Raw genomic sequence first — 19,219 nt, forward strand, 5'->3', positions numbered from 1 at the left:
CTTTATAAATTACCGAGTCTTGGGTATTTCTTCATAGCAGTATTAGTCATATGAGAATGGACTAGTACACTGTGTTTAATTTATACCTGCCCCATCTATAGGAGATTTTTCTTAATATTTTCTTAATCTTTAGACAAATTTTGCAGTCCAGCAGCACCAAGTATCTACTTGCTAATATAGCGAGTCTCTTTTTTCATTGCTTCCATCTTCAACTCAATATGAGTCTCTGAGGCTCATGGTATCCAATATTCATTTCTTTTACTGATAGGGAGACTTAAGCTTCGTTAGCAATTGGCAGGAACCTTGAGTGTACTAGGTCCTGTGTAAAATTCAATAAGAAATAGTAACAAGAACTTATTTGTAATGGATTAGAAATAACTTTTCCTAGGAGCACTGGAGGTACCATAAATACTACGTTTACTTCTTCACATATAGTGCTGTTTTTGAAGAGATATTACAACAACATTTTGCAATTCATGTTTATCAGATAGTAAAAAGTGTGAGCAGTGTGGAGAGACTGCATGGATGGAGTTCCCAAGACAGTTATTATCTGAGAAGGCTGGAAGCTACTCAGAGAGCTTTGTAAAAACTGTATCGATACTGGGTCTACATTTGTGCAATGGAAAAACATGGAAGAGGATTGGGAATTGTTGGGTCCACACACCCCTCAATAAGAAATGAATTGTAAAAACAGGTTTATTCATGCAGTGATTGTTCACCTGTATGCATGAAGTGAATGATGAACCTAAGACTACATGTGTAACTTGGATAAATCTCAAAAAACAACGTTGAGTTTAAGAAATTACAAAAGGACAGAAACATACTACCATATATATACATTTTAAATAGACAAAATAATAGTAAATATTGTTTATGAATACAAAGATATGCATGGAAATGATAAGCATTATCCTCAGAATAGTGGTGTGGTTGCATCTGAAGATGAAAGGAGAAGGGAGGAGGAGTGGAATGTTAGCTGTTTCTGCAATGTTTTCTTGTTAGGAAAAAAATTCTGAAGAAAATGTGGCAAGATGTTAACATCTGTTAAATCTTAGTATTGGCTGTCATATTTTCTCCTGTACTTTTCTCTGAAATACTTTACAACTACACATAAAAATAAATATTTTTAAAAGAGTGATTTATATCTTATCTCTTTACCATCTCACTTTGTAGTTGCTTTGTTAAAAATTGGTTTGCTTATCATGGTCCTTTTGATGAACCGGAGTTAAAGAGTCAAAGAGAATTTTTTAAAGTCATTCCAAATTCTACTTCCTGAAATAATAATTGTTACTGTTAGACTATTATTATTCTAGAGCTCTTTCTGCCCATGTGTAATATAATAAATGGATAGAAAGGTGGGGAATTAATAAGAAAGGAAGAAGGAAGAAAGGAAAGGAAGGAAAAAGATACGGAAGGAAAAATCTAGGATATAATCTTCATGTGGGAAGGACTTACTTTAATTTTACTTGAATGTGACAAAAGAAAAAAAACTAAATTGAAGAAATTGTGGAATCTCAAATGTTTGTTAGCCATAAGAGACATTATTTAAGTTCAGAAAAGATTTTGAGGAAAACATTAAGAGACTGTAGTCCTTGTGTGTTTTTTTAAACTATCTATTTCAAATATAAAAAGTGTCAGTTGATTCCTTGCTGTGAAAGATAAGGACATTAGCATTTCCAAAATTCTGTCTCTACATTTTCTCTCCCAACCCCCAGTTTATCTTAGGTATATTTTTATTTTTACACTGACAAGGTAGAATGTTCATACTTTGTTCCTACATTTTTTAGTAGTTTTGTATATTTGAATGAAGTTGCCACTAACCACATTTTCTCATTTTTTTCTCCATCCTTGAATTCTTTGATTTATTTTTGTTGTGTAGATTCTCTTGTCAGTTTTTAAAATTTTTTCAGGAAGTGCTCATGGATATTTTTGAGACTGGGTCTCAGTCTGTCACCCGGGCAGGAGTACAGTGGTGCCATCACGGCTAACTGCAGCCTTGACCTCCTGGGCTCACGTGATCCTCCTGCCTCAAAGAAAAGTCCCTGTAACTCTTTTCCACCAGTCGCCCAGTTCCCCTCTAAAATACTGGCAACCAGAATACTAGTGTCTAGGCATCTCTCCAGATCCTAGCCAGATACAAGGAAACGCGTGTATATTATTTTCTTATACCCTGTTTTTATTGAAATGGTTACTTTCTTTCATACTATGGTATGGTTCCCATGGATTGGGGTCACATCTGTGATGAAGCTCGTTTTTATGGCTTTTCAGTAGCGTTCAGGGATCTGGAATGGAGGTAGCTCTCTAGTTCAAGCTTAGGCTAAGTGGCATAAATGCCACAAGGGTTAATGTATTGGGGGACATTGCAAAGGGCATGGGGTCAGTCCTAGATATCCCAGTAAGCTATGTTCCAGGCTTTACAGATGGAAGTTAATAGGAATGGCACTGTGACAAGAAAAATAACATTTGGATTCAGGCTTCCCTCTTCAGGGCCCATTACTGGCTATTTTAATAAAGAAGACCATTTCTGTATCTTTGGAGGCCAGCTTTGGTTGATTGTGGATTACAGGTATCTGTCCGTTTTTGTTTTTGAGATGGAGCCTCACTCTGTCGCCCAGGCTGGAGTGCAGTGGCCCAATCTCAGCTCACTGCAACCTCTACCTCCCAGGTTCAAGCGATTCTCCTGCCTCAGCCTCCTGAGTAGCTGGGATTACAGGCACCCGCCACCACGCCCAGCTAATTTTTGTATTTTTAGTAGAAAAGGGGTTTCATTGTGTTGGCCAGGCTGGTCTAGAACTCCTGACCTCAGGTCATCTGCCCACCTCAGCCCTCCCAAAGTGTTTGGGATTACAGGTGTGAGCCACCGTGCCCAGCTCTGTCTGTTGTTCTTTTTTTTTCTTGGAAATGGGATCTCGCTGTGTCGCCTGGACTGGAGGGCAGTGATGTGATCTCAGCTCACTGCAACCTCCGTCTCCTGGGTTCAGGTGTTTCTCCTGCCTCAGCCTCCCGAATAGCTGGGATTACAGGCAGGCGCCACCACGCCTGGCCAATTTTTGTATTTTTAGTAGAGATAGGGTTTCACCATGTTGGCCAGGCCGGTCTCGAACTCCTAGCCGCAAGTGATGTGCCCACCTCAGCCTCGGAAAGTGCTGGGGTCACAAGCATGAGCCACCATGCCCGGCCTATTGTTCTTATTGGACTGTCTTGATCAGGTGCAAATTTTGCTGTATGACTTCAAAAGTGGGGAGCCAGAGGCTCTGAGGATTGGTGGTTTCAGGGAGTGTACTTCCTGAGGCCTCTGGGTATAAAATTCCTGTGGCCTCTGGGTGTGTACCCTCTGTGGCTTCCAGATTTGTACGTCCTGCAGCCTCGACCTGGTCTCCTTAACAGAGGAAATCTAATATTACATTCACTCAAAAAGTGTGGAAGCTCATGGTAGTTTCTTTACTAGCTTTGAACAGCTCATGGTAGTTTCTTTACTAGCTTTGAAATACAGAAGGGACACAAACCAAGAAAGTATTACTGTGTGTTCCTATGGCCCCAGACTTGTTTGGAAACTGGGCTCCTTTGCATCATTCTGTTGGTCATGCTCTGTCAGGTTGGATGGGACCAAATATTCTTAAGTTTTCTCAGTTTGAGCAAGTTTCTTGTAAGGACATATTTGGAAATAAGTATAAGTGATAGAAGGCATTATAAGTAATCCAGAGAAGATTTCAAGTATATGGGAGGATGTGCATAGGTTATATGCAAATACTATGCCATTTAATACAAGGAATTTATTTATGTAAGGAATAGCAAAAAGTCCCCACAGTGGCATTCCAGCCCCAGTGTACTGGAAGGACATTTATTGCCATTAAGGGAACACAGGGGCTCTCATATTTCAAGTCACTCTGGCGACTCCACATCAACTGGTAATCTAACATGCCGGCGACTCTACTTGCCTGCTTTTCTTTCTTCTTTTCCAGATTCTTCCTATTTTGCTCCTGACTGATTTGATCTCTGCTGTGTGTCTCCTACTCCTTTGCATCTACCTCCTCATGGGGTCAGATGCTTTATGGTTCTGCAGCCTGCCTTCTCTCTGTGCCATTTCTCTTCCATCTGTATGTCTTGCTTTAAAACTCCCAAGGAAGAAAGAAGGAAAGTCTGCTTTGGTCATTTGTCAGTATTCGGTAGTGTGTGCCTTTGTTGGGCAGAGCTCAACTGCATCAGCCCCTCCCCTGCAGACCTATAGAGGGCGCCTGTCTGGTTAAGTAGCCAGTTCCGGTTCCAGCATCTGTGCCTAGGGAGGCAGATCCAATGGTACAAAGCATAGCAACCTATACATTCAGAAACTCTCGGGAGGGAAGTATGGATTTGGCAGAGACCTTACTGCTCACCTGATACAGTTACCCCCAAATCTCATGAGGTTGTTTGAGCCTAATGTTAAGCCGTTCCATCCGAGTTTCTAGGCCAACAGTTGGAACTCTGTGGTCAACTCACCGGTTTATTGCCATGCCCCTCCCTGGTAGTGCTAGTGATTCATGTCATGGTGGTCGTCTGTGGTGGAGACTGGGTAGTCTAATTCTGTTTCCTCTCCTCCTGAGCACACAGCTATACTGTAATTCCCAGATTCTCTTGCAGATAGAGGGGAGCTGGGAATTATGGTCTAGCTAGACCATGTGACCTAGTTTTTACCAATGAAATGTGGATGGAGGTGATGGGTACCACTTCTAGGCCCGGTCCATGGAAGCCTCCCACGTGGAAGGTACTTTTCCCTTTACAGCTTGATATATCCAGTGGAGAGATATTGGAAGCCATATGTTGAAAATTATGGAACCACAAGATGGAAGGAGCTGGGTCCCTGAATGAGTTTTTGGAGGAAAGCCGTCCGCCGATCAGGAAAATCCATTTTGGATTTTATGTGAGCCACCTCCATGACTATTGTGTTAAGCCACTGGAGGCTGGAGTTTGTTACAGCAGTGACCATTATCCTCACATAGTGGCATTACTGATTTTGCTCCACAGGGACCCCAGGAAAGGTTGGGGTCCCTTAGGTATCTTGGTGAGCACTGTCCCAGGCGGAAGTTGGGTAACAGGATGGCCCCCTTCAGGGAGGGCTGATGGGGTGCAGGAGAACGATCGTCGCTTTGCTACTCCTGGTAAGCATGACATAAAGAAGCCTCTCTTTAAGACTTCCTCCCCGAATCCCAAGCTGTGGATATCCATACATCTGTATAGATTCATGGGAGAGTTCAGGGGTTTTCTGAAATTGCCTCTGAATTTATTTGCAGGAGGATAGGGGTTAGTAACTACTGGTACTGCTTTATACACACAGCAAGTAAACTCCATCTTTACCATGGTCAACTGTAGCAATAGAATTCAGTGTTTTCTATATCACAGATAGAAGAAGTAACAGAAACTTCATCCATTTCATCTTCATATATAGTAAGGCGAGGTGTCTGAGAGGGCGAGGTGAGAAAGGCAAGACTGGCGTGCGTGCTCTTGAAGTGGCTGTCAAAGGGAGGAGATTGGCTTATAGTAGCAGGGTCCAGGTAGCATGGGAATTCAGTATTTTTATCTTTAAAGCAGTTAGAAACAAGTGTTTACAGGTGCCATGCAGCACAAAGCCAGGCCAGAAGCCAGGTTGTAAGTGCTGTAATTCAAGTAAGCTTTTGGTTAATTTAAAGCTCCTAACCCATAGCCATCTTCTGTTTCATTTTTTTGATTACTGAGAAGTGACACTCAAATGTTTATTTTTTCTTAAAACTGCTGAGTACATTTTGTAACAGTTCCAGTTTCTACTGAAAGCTCATTTATGCCATATTTCCTTTGCTCACGTAACTCTAAGAGTACTGTGTTTTTTTTTTTGTTTGTTTGTTTTTACTGAAAGCTTATATTTCTATTTCTCCTAAGTTATAAACTTACTGATGACAAAATGTATTTATTATATGAGTTCTGTAATGCATACAACATTGTCTTTTTTCTATATACAACTGATAATATTAGCTGCGGGTACGTAACTAGTTGTGTGGTGTTATTAGGAAATGAATCTGTGAAAGGTGGGCCGGGGCCATTCAGTGAACCATCTTGTTTGATGCTCTAGGATCCTGGATTTCACTGTGTAAGCAATGCACATCCATAAATGCTGAAAGGGATAAGACGAGATTTGGGCTTTTAGAAAGAAAACCCTAGCCAGGTGTGGTGGTGCACGCCTGGAGTCCCGGCTACCCAGGAGGCTGAGACGGAAGAGTGCTTGAGCTTGGGAGTTCGAGACCAGCCTGAGCAACATTTCAGGACTTTTTTAAAAGAGCCCAAAAAAGAAAGCAAACTCTAGCTTTAGGATGGTAGATCCATTGACACGCGGAACAGAGCAGTAGTTCTTAATTCTGGGTGAGCTTCAGAGTGGCCTCACAGCGCGGCTAGTCTGGAACTGCACGCAAAAGAGCAGCACAGAGCTGGCACATGGCGGGGCTCTCCAGCCCAGCCAGACCCGGTGCCCTTTATGAACCCGCAGCCCAAAGCCAGGCAGAATCAAGGATGTCTCCACAGGTGCAGGTGTGGGTAGCTTATGTGCCTTAGCCACACCCTGGCAAGTAACTATTCCTTTTCATAACAAAGCTTTTCTGGGCACTCACTCTGCCAACTGCTGAGTTCTCCTCTTCCAGAGGCAGTGAGCGTGGAATGCCCTTGTCTACATTGGGAGAAGGATATAAAGGATTATGGATGAAAAGGCCTCCATTATATTTCCAAATACCTTCTCCCACAAACGCCTTTTATATAAAACAAAACCAAAAAATTTCCACCCACTAAACCCCTGGCTAATGCCCTATGATTGTCTTTCTCTTTATAGCTAAGAGTCTTAAAAAAGAGTTTGCTCTTTATTGAGCACTCCTTACTTCTTCAACATGCAATTTGTAATTTGACTTCTATCTCTCCATCCCATCCTGCTCAAACTGTTTTTCCTGAGGTTGTCTTCTCTTCCTTTCTTTTTCTTTTTCTTTTTTTTTTTTGAGGCGGAGTCTCGCTCTGTCACCCAGGCTGGAGTGCAGTGGCGCAATCTCAACTCACTGCAACCTCTGCCTCCCGGGTTCACGCCATTCTCCTGCCTCAGCCTCCCGAGTAGCTGGGACTACAGGCGCCGCCACCTCGCCTGCTAATTTTTGTATTTTTAGTAGAGACGGGGTTTCACCGTGTTAGCCAGGATGGTCTCGATCTCCTTACTTCGTGATCCGCCCACCTCGGCCTCCCAAAGTGCTGGGATTACAAGCGTGAGCCACCTCGCCCGGCCTCTTCCTTTATTTTTCATACCATCTCCCCTCCCCCCCTCCCCTCCCCTCCCCTCCCCTCCCCTCCCCTCCCCTCCCCTCCCCTCCCCTCCCCTCCCTCCCTTCCCCTCCCCTCCCCCCCCCCCCTTCCCCTCCCCCCCCCTCCCCTCCCCTCGACAGAGTCTCACTGTTGCCCAGGCTGGAGTGCAGTGGCGCAATCTCAGCTCACCATAGCCTCTGCTTCCTGGGTTCAAGTGATTCTCCTGCCTTAGCCTCCCAGGTAGCTGGAATTACAGGCACGCACCACCATGCCCTGTTAATTTTTGTATTTTTAGTAGAGATGGGGTTTCAGCATGTTGGCCAGGCCGGTCTTGAACTCCGGACCTCAAATGATCCACCTACCTCAGCCTCCCAAAGTGCTGGGATTACAGGCATGAGCCACCGCACCCAGCGTCTTTTGTTTTCATCCAACATCTCTGCCTCTGTTTTGAGACAATTTTGAGACTCTTTTCTCAGCCTCTGTTTTGAGACAATTATCTTTTTATCTGGACTATTAATGTCCGCAAGAGTTTCATCTCCATCCTTCTTTTCATTTACACCCTTTCTGGGAAATCTCTTCCATACCTAAATCTGGATCTCAACCTGGAAAACATTTTTAAAGTCTATATAAAAAAAGCGCTTCTTAGTTCAAAGGTAAAATTTTAGGAAAATTAAATTGAAAACGTATAAGAAAATAACAGTAATGGAAACTAGATTTGAAAATGGAAATGACAGGCTGGGCACAGTGGCTCATGCCTGTAATCCCAGCACTTTGGGAGGCCGAGGCAGGCAAATCATTTGAGGTCAGGAGTTTGAGACCAGCCTGGCCAACATGGTGAAACCCCTCTCTACTAAAAATACCAAAATTAGCCAGGCATGGTGGCGTGTGCCTGTAATCCCAGCTACTTGGGAGGCTGAGGCAGGAGAATTGCTTGAACCTAGGAAGCAGATGTTGCAGTGAGCCAAGATTGCACCATCCACTCCAGCCTGGGCAATTGAGTGAGACTCCATCTCAAAAAAAAAAAAAAAAAAAAAAAAAAAAAGAAAATGGAAATGATGTTAGAACTATGAGATACAACCAAATTAAGACTCCTTAAGTGCCTGTATAAAGAAAAATGAAAGCATAAAAAAATGAACAGAACATCCAACTCAAAAACGCTAGGGAAAAAAGGTAAACTGAAAGAAAGCAGAAAGGAGAAATTCATGAAGATAAAAACAGAATTAATGGGATTGGGAAACAGTGCAACAGTAGGAACCAATAAATGAAAGTTTGTTTTTTTGCAAAAGGTTAATAGAAAGATAAATCACTAGCAGTATCTTATTTGAGAAAGTAGAAATAGAAGATAACTTGGGAGACAGAATCATTAAAACATAGGAAAAATTTCACATCTAATGAGAGTCATTTGTACAACTCTATACAAGCGAATTTGAACACCTGGCTGAAACAGTCAACTTTCTAGTAAAATACAATTTGCCAGAAGCAGTCCTAGTCATATGTATATAGATTGGAAGACTTAATATTGTTATGACGGCAATACTCCCCAAATTGATTAACAGATTCATTGCAATCTCTATCAAAATCCTGGTTGCCTTTTTTTTTTTTTAAGAAATTGACAGTTAATTCTAAAATTCATATAGAAATGCAAGGGGCCTAGAATAGCCAAAACAATCTTGAAAAAGGATAACAAAGTTGGACTCCCATTTCCCAATCTCAAAATTTACTGAAAAGCTACAGTAATTAAGACTGTGATACTGGTATAATGATGTAAGTTTAGACACATACATCAGTGGAATAGAATTGAGAGTCTGGAAATAAACCCTTACACTTATGGTCAGTTGATCTTCAATAAAGATGGCAAGACAATTCAATAGAAAACAAGAATAGTCTTTACAACAAATGGTGCTAGGATGACTAAATATCCACATGCAAATGAATGAAGTTGAACCCTACCACACACCATATATGAAAATTAACTCAAAATGAATAAAAGGGCTGGGTGCAGTGGCTCATGCCTGTAATTCCAGCACTTTGGGAGGCCAAGGTGGGTGGATCACCTGAGGTCAGGAGTTCAAGACTGGCCTGGCGAACATGGCGAAACCCCATCTCTACTAAACATACAAAAATTAGCCAGGCCTGGTGGCACACACCTGTAATCCCAGCTACTTGGGAGGCTGAGGCAGGAGAATCGCTGGAACCCAGGAGGCGGGGGTTGCAGTGAGCCGAGATTGCACCACTGCACTCCAGTCTGGGCAACAGAGCGAGACTGTGTCTCAAAAAAAGTAGAAAAAAAAAAAAAAAAGATCTCAATGAAGAGCTAAAATTGTAAGACCCTTAGAAGAAAACATTGGTGTGAATGTTTGTGACCTTGGATTAGGCAGTAGTTTCTTAGCTATGATACCTCAAACAAGCAACCCAAGACAAAAATAGATAAATTGAATTTCACCAAAATTAAAAACTTCTGTGCTTCAAAGGACACTGTCAAGAAGATAAAGAGACAAGCCACAAAGTGGGAGAAAACATTTGCAAATCATCTATCTGATAAGGGGTCTAGTACCTGTAATATATAAAAAATTGACAACAATAAAAAGACAAATAACCCAATTAAAATGTGGACAAAGTATTTGAATAGACATTTCTCTAAGGAAGATTATTTAATGGCCAGAAAACACATGAAAATATGCTAAGCATCATTAGTCATCAGGGAAATGCAAATCAAAATTGTAATTAAATACTACTTTAGATCTACTAGAATGGCTGTAATTTTAAAAATGAAAGATAGCAATTGTTGGTGGAAATATAAAATGGTGCAGCCACTTTAGAAAACAGTTTAGTAGTTCCTGAGAAAGTTAAATGTAGAGTTACCATATGACCCAGCAAATTCATTCCTAGGCTTATACTGAAGAGAAATGAAAAAATATGTCCACACAAAAACTTGTGGATGAATGATCATAGTAGCATTATTTATAACAGCCAACAACTCACATGTCAGTCAGGTGATGAATGGATAAACAAAACATGATATATTCATAAAATAGACTATTATTCAGCTATAAAAAGGAATGAAGTACTAATACGTGTTACAACGCGGATGAATCTAGAAAACATCATGCTGAGTGAAAGAAGCTGAACACAGAAGGCCACATGTGTATGACATTTATATGAAATGTCTAGAGCAGGCAAATCTGTAGACATACAGATCAGTGGTTGTGAGGAGGTAAGGGGAGGGAGGGATGGACATAACTGCAACCAGGTATGGGGATTCTTTACGGGGTGATTAAAATGTTCTAGGATTAGATGGTGGTGATGGTAGCTCAACCTTGTGAATATACTAAAAACCACTGGATTATACACTTAAAAATCAATTGATGAAAAGAGCAAAACAAACAAACTGATCTCATAAAGATAGAAAATCTAAACACACTAATTTACATAGAATCATTAGGCAAGTTTTCAGAGTTCTCTCACCAAAAGGCTTCAATCCAGATAGTTTCATAGGATAATTCTTATCAAAGAAGAACATTTTAGCTCTAGTGCTACTTCATCTCTTTCAGAGAATAGGAAAAGAAGGAAAACTTCCAAATTCTTTTTCCAAAGTAAGTATAATGTTGATACCAGAAACCTAACAAATATTGCATTAGAAAAACTTACAAAACAATCTTATGAATATCTGTACACAAATTGTAAATAAAATATTAGCAACAAAATTCAGTGGCACATGTAAGCAAATGGAGGTTTATTCCAGAAATGTAAAAATAGTTCTGTGTTGGGAAGTTTATTAATGTAATTTATCATAGAAACAGATCTGTGAAGAAAAATCATAGGATCAGATAGAGATCTATAGAAGCATTTGACAGAATTCACACATTCATAATTTTAAAGACTCAATAAAGTAGAAATTAAGCACATGCTTTCTTAGCATAAAATACGTGTGTTTCAGCCCAAAATCTAGTTTCTTACTTAATAAAGAAGGCACAAACAGCATTTTCATTAATGTCAGGAATAAGATAACGATGTCCGCATTTGCTGTTATTATTTAGTATTGACTAGAAGTATTAACCAATATAATTAGACAGGTGATAACAGACACATAAGTATTTGACATTAAATGGTATAAAAGATAGAAGAAAGAACTATCTTTATTCACAGATATATGATTAAATACGTGTGGAATGGAAAAATTACAAAGAAAAATATTTGCTAAAGTATGGTAGGGAATAAAATTAATACATAGAAATAAAGAGTGTTCAACTATACAAACAATGCCCAGTTGGATGATATAATGGAAAATAAGACTCATTTACAGTAGCAACAAAAAAGCTAAAATTTATAGACAAAAATATAACAAAAATATGCTACATTCAGATAACCTGAAATATATAAAAATAGATGAACAAATAGACATACTATGTTTTTGGATAAGAAGACTCGAAATTATAAAGATGCCAAATAATCCTAAATTAACTCATTAAGTTAACACAATCTCAATTAAAATATTATCAGATCTTTGGAGCTAGATAAGTGAATTTTGATTTTCATATGAAAAATAAGTTAGCAAGAATAGGCAAGAAAACTCTGATAAAGAGTAAGGCGGTGAGTTTAGCTTTATTTGATATTAAAACATATTACAAATCCTCTATTGTTAAAACAGTATGGCATAATGGATCAATGAGATAGAATAGAAAATCCAGAAATTGTTCCAAGTGCGTATGGAAAGTTAATATAGGATATAAATGGCATCTCTGATGTGTGGGAAAAACATAGATTTAACTGGATAGCTATTTGGAAAAATATAAAATTGGATCTATACTTCATGCTGTATAGTAAGATAAAGTTTGTGTGCAACAAGTATCTAGGTTTAAAACAAAACCTTGTTAAGTATTTAAAAATATGAATGAATTCCATTATAAACTTGGAGTAGGAAAAATAAAAGCCAGATGTAAAAAGATTTTAAAATTTAATAAAATTTTACGTAATAAAATTTTATGCCAAAAAAAGAATTATAAAATCAAGAGATTTTATAATATCTTGAGAAAAATCTTACATTGTAAATGGCTAATAATCCTGATATTGTGTAAAAGTGGTAACTCTTTAAAAAAATTTGATTAACCAGAAATTTCCATTCCTTGACCACAGAGAAAAAAGGAATCTAGTATGCTATTATTTTGAAATTTAATCTTTTCAGTGTACCCCCTTATTTACTGCATTATTCACAATAGCCAATATAGGGAATTAACGTAAGTGTCCAAACAAATGAAGGGATAAGGAAAATGTGATATGTATACACAGTGAAATATTATCCAGTATTTTAAAAACATTTTATTTTGAAATAATTTTAGAGTTATATAAATGCAAAAAAATAGTACCCAGGATGGGCAACATAATGAAACCTTGTCTCTACAAAAAAAAAAAAAAAAGCCAAGCATGGTGGCTCATGCCTGTGGTTCCAGCTACTCAGGAGGTTGAGGTGGTTGGATTGCTTGAACCCAGGAGTTCGAGGCTGCAGTGAGCTATGATGGCATCACTGCACTCCAGCCTGGGCAACAGAGTGAGGCCCTGCCTCTAAAAAAAAAAAAAAAATTGTTCAAGAGAGTTTCTGTGTATCCCTCCCCCCATTCACATCTTACATAACTACACTACAATGATCAAAACCAAGAAATTAACCTTGGTTCAGTACCATCAACTGAACTAGGGACGTGCTAGAGTTTCACCAGTTTTTCCACGAATTCCGTCCTCTCTCCTAGGATCCATGCAGAACCCTGTCCTGCACTGTCGTCTTGTCTCTTTAGCCCTCCAATCTGTGACAGTTCCTCTTTCAAGACCTTGATACTTTTGAAAAATCCTGCTGAATTCTTTTTTAGAATGTCCCTCGGTTTGGGTTTGCCAGATATTTTCCTGTGTTTAGATTGAGGCAGTATATTTTTGGCGAGAACACTACACACAAGTGAGTTTGTGCCCTTCTCTGAGCATCATGTCAGAATCCATGATGTTGCTATGCTTTAGTACTGATGACGTTCACCTTAATTGCTTGCTTAAGATAGTGTCTGCCAGGTTTCCCCACAGCAAAGTTATGCATTTTCCTTTTGTATTTGGTAAATATCTTGGAAGAGATACTTCGAGATTGTGCAAATATTGCTTCCCCCCCGGACTCTGGCCCACAAGTAGCATCTGTCGGTCGATCTCGCCTGAGACTGTTTTTACTGCGGTTTTTGCCAAGCGGCGTTTCGGTGTCATTTTTAACAAGGAAATTCCAGGACAGTGGGCTTGTTCTTGTTTTGTTTGGGCAGTTGGCAGCCATTGGGCAATGTGGAATTTAGAATTACTTAGGCCTTTCCCAACACAGAAAAATGCTGTAGTCTATTAATTCAGTAAACATTTATGAAACCCTTGTTATGACCAAGGCCTCTTGGAGAAATATGCAGACAGCACAAGGTCTGGTCTGCACCTGAGTGTTTTTCTCTGCCACTACTTTTCACCTTGAATCACACTCGCCATCAAGATTTGTTAGAAGATGTTACCGCAAAAAGTGCTGAGACACACGCCCAGGAGTCAGAGGATGGGACCAGTTTCCAGTTTTGCCCCAGACTAGCTATGTTACTAGCAGGGCGAGTCAGATAGCGTCTCAAAGTTCTAGTCTCCTTATTTTTAAAATGGGGAATATAACATAGATTGACATTAGAATTAAATGAGTGAATATATATGAAAGTACTGTTTAATTGAAAGGCATTTTTCAACTATAAAGTGTTCTACAAATTCATTAATTATCGGCTGGGCACGGCGGCTCACACCTGTAATCCCAGCACTTTGGGAGGCTGGGGCGGGAGGATTGATTGAGCCCAGGAGTTCAAGACCAGCCTAGCCAACATAGTGAGGCCCTGTGTATAAAAAACAAACACACAAACATGAATTATTCAGCAAATACCTGATTTCCTATTAAGTGTGAGCTTTTTCTAGGTGTTAGAATATAACAATGAAAGACAAGGCCTCCGCCCTCAAGGAACTTATATTTTAGAGGAGAAAGATGGATCATGGACAAGTAAGCAAGTAATAAATATAATTTCAAATAGTAATAAATGCTACACTGTAAATAAAACGGGATGATGTAACAAAATGCACTATAAAGAAAATAAAGGAGGATAATACATTAGAGAATTGGGGTGTGGTTAGGTGGGATGGAATAGTTTAAATGTTCTGGTCAGGGAAAGTGTCTCTGGAAGTAATTTTTGAGGTAAGAACTTTAAGATTAGAAGGAGTCGGCTGTGTAAACTAGGGGAAAGCAAATATAAAGGGCCTTTGAAGGGGAAAGGGTCAGGATGCTGGAGTAAAGCAAAGAGGATAGTGTACCTGTGAGGGCGCTAGAGAGCGGTGGAAGATCAAGCCAAAAAGCTTGGCAGGGTCAAATGATGTGGAGCCTTACGTGCCGTGAAAAAGAAGTTTCTCAGTGCAGTTTATCAGGAAGAAGTTGACCAGGAAGCTGTTGAAGGGTTTTAAGCAGGCATTACCTGTTATGATTTTCATTTTAAAAAGATTGTTCTGGCTGCTGTGAGAATGGATTGAGATGGCCGGCAAGAGCAGAAGCAGAATGACAGCCTGTGGTCTACTGCAGAGGTCCAGGCAAGAGGGAATGGTGGCCAGGCAAGCTTGGTGGCAGTGAGTTGTAAGATGTTATTGTTATGGGCTAAATTTTGTCCCCTCCAAATTCATGTTTTAGAGTCTTAACCTCCAGTATACCTCAGAATGTAACCTTAGTTGGAGATAAGGTCTTTAAAGAGATGATTAAGTTAAAAAGCCCAAACCAAAGGGAGGTGATTAAGTTAAAACGAGGCCATTAGGGTGGGCCCTAATCCAATCTGACTTGTGTCCTTATAAGAAGAGGAAGTTTGGACACCCAGAGAGACACTGGGATGCTCATGCACAGAGGGGTGACCAGGTGAGGGCACAGGGAGAAAAAGTGGCCCCTATAAATTCAGGAAGGCCTCAGAAGCAGCCAACCTGCTGACCCCTTGATCTGGGACCTCTGGCCTCCGGAACCAAGAAAATCAATTTCTGTGGTTTAAGTCACACAGTCTATGGTAATTTGTTATGGCAGCCCTAGCAAACTGATAGAACTATGAAAATGGTGGTTATGGTGGTGATTTTTTCATTGTATTTATCACTACCTAAAATTCGCTTAGATTTCTTTATGTTTATTCTTTCACTCCCTTGATTGTAAGTTCCATTACAGCAGGGATTTTGTCTAATTCACAGTAATCACAGCGTCGAGGGGAGTGCCTGCGCCATGGCAGATGAAAAGTGACTGTGTGGTTAAATTATTTCTCAGTCACTCTGTGTAATATCCAGTATTTTGTAGCGCTTTTGTTTTTAATGATATACAGAAGATCCAGAGTTTATTAGGGGGCTACAAACTCTAGCACATAGGACTATATAAGAAATAATACCGCGGCAAGTTAGAACCAGGTGTTCAGGAAGCATGTTTTAGCAGTGGAGAAATGATCTCTTGATTAGAGGGACCTTGGATAAAAGAGGCCTTTTTTGAACAGAATAGCTCTGCTGAATAAAGAGATTTGGTCACTATTTTACCTTCATTTCATGGCTTTTCCAAAATAAGGTTCATGTGTGAAAAATGCCCTCCGTAAGGGCGAGGTCTTTATTTTGTTCTCTGCTGTTCTGTAAATGATACCAGCACATCACAGGCTTCAAATATTTGTTAAATGAATGAAAACCATTTTCAAACCCTGCTTTGTCCTTAGACATTTTTGGATTGCTTTAAATGTTCTCTTATCCTTAGCATAATGTTAGCTATTTAATAGAGCAGGTAAAATGTTTTGCCTATTTTTTTTGTCTCTTATAATTGTGTGAAATGTTCTGAATCTGGTCTTCACTTTGGTGTTTTTGACCTTAGGCTGCCCTTAAATGGAAGTCACAGCCTAGCTCAATGGCACTGGCTCCCCCTTGTGTCAGGAACGTGATACTACACCCACTAAATGCCAGCCTGCCAAGAACCAAGCTTCCCCGGGTCAAGCATTTTAAGTGGTCCAAATGCTATACATAATTAAATGATGACACCATGATTGGGCCACCTTATTGGGGATCATTTGTTCTGAAATAGTCTTACTCCTAGCCCCTACTATATATATAGTACAGGTACAGAAAAACATTTTTTATACTTGTAACCATAAAGGCTTTTGGAGTTAGTTTGTACTTCTTATCAATGTAAGACATCTACTTTGACAAAAGAAATCGAATGTTGACCGAGTGTGGTGGCTCACACCTGCGATACCAGCACTTTGGGAGGCCAAGGCGGGCAGATCACTTGAGGTCAGGAGTTTGAGATCAACCTGGCCAGCATGGTGAAACCCTGTCACTACTAAAAACACAAAAAATTAGCTGCGCGTGGTGGTAGGCACTTGTAATGCCAACTACTTGGGAGGCTGAGGCAGGAGAATTGCTTGAACCTGGGAAGCGGAGGTTGCAGTGAGCCGAAATTGCTCAACTGCACTCCAGCCTGGGCGACAGAGCGAGACTCTGTCTCGAAGAATAAGAAAAAACAGAAAGAAAGAAAGAAAAAGAAATCAAATGTCTCAGCATATTTTAAATACTTTATATGGAACAGTTGATTTTCATTTTCTTTCAAAAGCCTACCAAAATTGAGGAGTTAGCATTTTTTTAATCCCATGAAATCAATTTAAAAGGAAGAAACTTATTTTTCAAAGGGACAAAATTTTTTTTTCAAGAGTAGTATTTGATTTCTATTTTGTGTACATGGTAGAAAACTGAGTGAGTTGCTCCTGGCCACTCTCGCTGTTGAGGAGATGAACCTGTACAGGGACTGCCCCAGGAAGGCCTCTTTAGCTGTCTGAATGGAGTGAATTTGACTCTCACTGTCAGTGGTGTGCTGGAGCCAGACTGTGCCGACTTATCCCAGCTCACAAGAGCTAATGGCTACATTTCAGGAATTCTGCAAACTAATGTTTAAAGCTACTTTATATTAAAAATAAATTATATAGACTTAATTCAATTATATTAAAAAATAACGGTGCTTTCTTCAGCAGCACTTATCTAAGATCAGAACAACATTGAGAAGATGAGCATGGCACCTGCACAGGCTGACACACAAATTTATGAAGCATCCCATATTTTTTCAGGTTATTCTGTATACAATGCAAAATAAATGCTTTTATTAACAATGACAAAAAGAAAGGTAATAAATACTCACAATTTACCACTTCTTAATTACTTTACTATATTTTACTCATATTTATGCTTTGAGGTTATTTGTGTCTAGTGTGTGTATGGTGGATGTACCATATAATAATGGTATGCTATTGTGCATTTCTTTCAGACTCCACCTTTAGTGATTTCATGTTTGTAATTGGCAGCTTGAAATCCATCTTGGCACAATGGAAATAAAACCGCAATGGAAATAAAAAAGGCTCCAAATCAGGGCTTTTTGCCAATGAGGAGCCAGTGATAACCAGCCCATTGCTGTATGCAAAATGAGTTTGTATCTTTTTTCTCTACTCCAGAAACTTAACAAAAGAAGGAATTATTAAACTTTAAAAAGCTATTTTAATTTTATTTTACTACATTGGTTTCAGTTTTTTATTTTATTATTTATTTATTTATTTTTATTTTGTTTTTTTGAGATGGAGTCTTGCTCTGTCACCCAGACTGGAGTGCAGTGGCACCATCTCAGCTCACTGCAAGCTCCGCCTCCTGGGTTCAAGCGATTCTCCTGCCTCAGCCTCCTGAGTAGGTGGGATTACAGGCACCTGCCACCACGCCTGGCTGTGTGTGTGTGTGTGTGTGTGTGTGTGTGTGTGTGTGTGTGTGTGTGTGTTTAATAGAGATGGGTTTCACCATGTTGGTCAGGCTGCTCTTGAACTCCTGACCTCAAGCAATCCACCCGCCTCAGCACCCCCACAACAAAGTGCTGGGATTACAGGCATGAGCCACCATGCCCGGCTTGGTTTCAGTTTTTTAAATAGTTGTCTGAAAAGATAACTTTAATAATTTTAAATTCTTTACTAATTTTAATAATGTTAAAAATAGTTTTAAAAGGTTGCTTTAATTTAATTTAATTTATTTATGTTGAGATAGAGTCTTGTTTTGTCAACCAGGCTACGGTGTGATGGCACCATCATAGAGCTCACTGCAGCTTCAACCTCACCTGCTCAAGTGATGCTCCCGTCTCAGCCTCCAGAGTAGCTGGAACTACAGCCACACACCACCATGCCTGGCTAATTTTAATTTTTTTTTGTAGAAACGGGGGCTCACTGTATTGCCCAGGGTGGTCTTGAACTCCTGGACACAGGTGGTCCTCCCGCCTCAGCCTTCCACAGTGCTGGGATCACAGGTGCGAGCCACCTTGCCTTGTCCCTGGTCAAGGGTCGTGACTGCAAGTCGTCCAGGTTCTTGGCATTTTGAACAAAGAATTGGACAAAATGCCCAGCAAAGCAAAGAAAGTATGAAGCAACAAAAGAACAAATGCAGGGATTCATTGAAAATGAAAGTACACTCCACAGTGTGGGAGCGGGCCAGAGCAGCAGCTCTGGGGTCCAGATGCAAAATCTTCTTGGGTCCAAATACCCGCTAGAAGTTTCCCATCGGCCACTTCATGTTCACCTCATGTAAATGAAGTGGTAGCCCACAGTTAGTCTGAATGGCTGCAGAAAGCAGTCCACCAGAGGCTGAAGTGAAGTTACAAAGGCAAACAGGAGTTGGTTTTCACAGCCAATCAGAGGCTAGGGTACAAAGTTACACCTCTATGCAGACAAAGACTTGGCAGGCAATCAGTCTGATTGGTTGTGGACAGCAACCATTCAGAGGCCGGAGTGAACAAAGATGCAAAGAAAGACTCAACCTGCAATCAGTCTGGCTTGTTGCAGACAGCCAGTTTCCCATCTGCCTACCAGAAAAGGTAGTGAGTTTGCAAAGGGAG

The 19,219-nt window shown here is 40.1% G+C and overlaps 1 protein-coding gene and 1 non-coding gene across 6 annotated transcripts in view; both read left to right on the forward strand.

Annotated features, from left to right (window-relative positions):
• The window catches only part of EFCAB2 (EF-hand calcium binding domain 2), a 483,350-nt gene that overhangs the window by 413,502 nt on the left and 50,629 nt on the right, over positions 1-19,219 (forward strand). The window lies entirely within an intron of this gene.
• LOC126944809 (U6 spliceosomal RNA) lies at positions 17,316-17,419 on the forward strand. The gene has a single exon (XR_007722199.1). It is a non-coding gene; the product is annotated as a U6 spliceosomal RNA (small nuclear RNA).

The sequence above is a fragment of the Macaca thibetana genome, chromosome 1 (assembly GCF_024542745.1).
Source record: "Macaca thibetana thibetana isolate TM-01 chromosome 1, ASM2454274v1, whole genome shotgun sequence".
In the NCBI taxonomy this organism is placed as follows: domain Eukaryota; kingdom Metazoa; phylum Chordata; class Mammalia; order Primates; family Cercopithecidae; genus Macaca; species Macaca thibetana.